Consider the following 3,713-nt stretch of genomic DNA (forward strand, 5'->3'; position numbering starts at 1 on the left):
ACAAGAAGATAAACACCTGTACTATTGTCGATGGGGGGGAGGGGGGGAAAAGGGGGGGGAACATTTTCTCAAACTGAGATTAAAGTTGATCAATAGCTGAACTTCCTGTTTTCATCATTTTTAATTGCACGTTTATTGACTTCAGTTTCTGCTGTTTATTTTGAGATATCATAACTACGATTATAACCATGTATATAAATCTTCTGTTGTATTCAACCCGTGCGGGGCCTTGCTGTCTAATTCAAGGATATACCTAGGGGCAGATTTATGTTTCCTGGCGCATCCCTGCAAATCAGCAAGGATGCGCCAGGAATGATGCGTCACGCAAGTTTACCCTTGAGCCACACATGATGCGCCGCATTTACAATGCGGCGCATCATGGCGCAGGAATAAACAGATGCGTGACGCATCCGATGGCGTAAGGTTGGCGCAGTGCTTCAGTTGCGTCGCAAGCGCGACGCAACTCCAGCACTGTTCCAACCTACCCTATCCCTAACATGGTGCGTCAAGCCTTACGCCTGCTTCAAGCAGGCGCAGGGTTTTGGCGCATCAGTGTTGGGAAAGTGACTCAGTCAAATCTTATAGATTTGACTGAGTCACTTTTCAGGGGCGTTCCTGCGACGGAACGCCCCCTCCTCTGTCGACACGCCCACGTGAAACCTGACGCAGGTTTTACGTGGCGCAGGGCTTTACATCGTGACGCATCTCCATAGATGCGTCACGATGTAAATATGGCGCAACGTGGCGCAGGGTTTACACCGCCGCTGCGTCACAAAAGTGACGCAACGGCGGCGTAAAAGTGGCGCATCTCCGATATAGATCTGCCCCCTAGTTTCTAATCGACGGAGCATAGCCTCCCTATCTCCTCCTCTCCTTGGTGGCGGGATACTGTCAATTACAAAGTACCTTAAATGGTCCAGGCTGTTGGCGTGGACCTCATCAAAGTGACGGGCCACCAGATAATTCATATCCTTGTTGGTGATGGCCCGTATGTGCTGGAGTATCCTCTTGTGGACCTGCAGCTTCGTGCTTCCCACATACCGCAGTCCACAAGAGCACTCCAGCACATACACTGCGAACTCCGTTTTACATGTCAACAATTTATTGATGACTGTAATTTTATCCTTGAATATTGTAGTATATGAGGTCTTATTTTCACCCCATTTGCAAGCCCTGCATGTTGAGCAACGGATGAATCCTTTTCTGTTGGACAGCCAATTAGTGCCCTTGATTAATTCCGGGCTACTGCTGACTATGTAGTCCCCTGTACTTGGCGCTTTCCTATATGTTACTAAGGGATTTACCGGCATTTGCTTGCCAATTATCGGATCACTCCGCACCAAATGCCAGTTAGTTTTAACAATTCTCCTCAGGCTGTCCCTTTGTTTATTGTATGATAGGATTAATCGTGGGCTGGTTTCAGTGGTTAGGTCATTTGCCCTTTTACTTTTACTGTTGGAAGGTTTAAAAAGTAGGTCCTCAGGTTTCTTATGTTTAACACATGATGACCCTCTAATGTTTTTTCTCTTTTTGATTCTGTATGACAATGTTCTTTATATGACCTGTATTTTGTTGTTCACTATACTTTTTCTTCAATAAAGCATTTCAAACATAAAAAGTAGGTCCTCTCGTTCTTTAGAAAGAGTTTGACTTATTGCCTTCTGTATTGTACTTTCCTTATATCCCCTAGCTAAAAAGCAACTCTTACATTCATTTTGAGCTTTGGTTAAATCTGACTCCTTGCTGCATATTCTTCGAATTCTTAGCATCTCCCCATAGGCGATGCTAAAAATTGTGTGTTTGGGGTGGAAACTGCTTGAGTGCAGAATTGTGTTACCCGACGTAGGTTTACGATGTAAAAGTGTTTCCAGTTTGTTATTTGTTACATAAACTTCTACGTCCAGGAAACATATTTCGCTTTCACTGATGGTATACGTGAGTTGAATATTGACATCATTTATATTCAACTCTTTGATAAATTCTTCTACACTGGTTTTATCCCCCTGCCAAACTACAAAGAGGTCGTCAATAAACCGTACCCACTTGATAATTTTGTTATTCCAAATTTCCGCATATTTGTTTTTTACGACCACTTCCTCCCACCACCCCATATGGAGGCAGGCATAGCTGGGTGAAAAACTTGCGCCCATTGCTACGCCCCTCACCTGATACTTGCTGTTGAAATAAAAAGTAATTCTGATACAAACAAAACTTCGTTAAATCTATTAGCATTTTGTTATGGTTGTGGAACTCTATTGGTCTTTTTCCTTGGAAATGTTCCAGTGCTTTGATTCCATCACGATGGTGTATTGATGTATACAGATTACATACATCCATGGAGATCAACAGATAGTCTTCCTGCCAATTAAATCCATGTAACTGCCTCAGGAAGTCTGTAGTATCTTGTATGTATGATGGTAAAACTTTCACTGATTCCTGCAGGAATTAATCTATATAAACTGAAACATTTTCTGTGAGACTTTGTATAGCGGAAATTATTGGTCGACCAGGAGGATTGGAGCTATCCTTATGAATTTTGGGGATAAAGTACATTACCGGTAATACAGGGTGATCATTTTTTAGATATTTTAACTCTTCATGATTAATAAGGCCACTGCTTTTCCAAGCCAATAGTTTACCATGCAGCTCATTTTGCGCTACTTTAGTTGTTATCCTATTGCTGATTCTGTAGCATGCTCGATCATCGAGTTGTTTGGAGGCTTGTTCTAAATATTGGGTTTTTGGCCGGATGACCACATTTCCGCCTTTGTCTGAATTCCGTACTGCACTGTGTCATTGTCTCGTAGTTTTTTAATTAGTTGCTGATATTTCAATTGGTGTGCATTTTGTTTTTTTCTCTGCGCTTGGGTTTTGCAGTGTAACGATCTCACCTCCTTTATTAGAATTTCAGTGAAGGTGTCGATGGAATCTCTCAGTAATACTGGAATGAACTTAGATTTTGGTTTATATATATTTATCATTAAACTCAGAGAAGTTAGATCTCAGACTAATATTTCCCATTAAGTATTTCAGGTAAACTATTTTGTATTCATAAGAAGAGGTAGCTGCTGATTGTTACCCAACTGTTAAAAGATATAGTAAATATGGTATCTCCTTCAGTTCAGTACAGGAGAATAAGCAGTAATGTTGTTTACTTACTCTCTTCAGGACTTCAACACATGAGACGAATCCATACCAGGCTCAAGTGAGGGTACTACTGACAAACATAACATGTCCAGAAGCCCAAACAGTCTAACATGCTTGTAATACAAAAATAGAAGACCGCATAGCAGACAATTGTCCTTTCAACCTACCAGACCTCTTTCCCAAAATGGGGTCAGTTGGAGGGTAATGCTAAATTCATGCACATTTTAACAGTTTATATATACTTTTCTCTCAGTGCAAATTTATGAAGCAAAACCATGTGGCCAAAACGTGTTACTTAAGGAAAACGTTTCTAATGAGCAGCTTGCAGGATATTAACATGCAGAAAATGCAAGACATCCTTGAAACATTGATACAAGATGTGAACACACTGCTGATCTCAATAATTTCCTAAAATCATGCTTCCGTTTGCCAACTTTAAAAGTGGGGTTATGCTTTACTGTTCAGATGCGGCCAGTACAGGTAAAGCGGTGGGGCAGTGGGGTGGGGTGGGGACGGAATTGGAAAAATACAATTAAAATGAAACCACTTACCTTGTGTTCGCCACA

Source organism: Triturus cristatus, chromosome 3_2 (genome assembly GCF_964204655.1).
Source record: "Triturus cristatus chromosome 3_2, aTriCri1.1, whole genome shotgun sequence".
NCBI classification, from domain to species: Eukaryota; Metazoa; Chordata; class Amphibia; order Caudata; family Salamandridae; genus Triturus; species Triturus cristatus.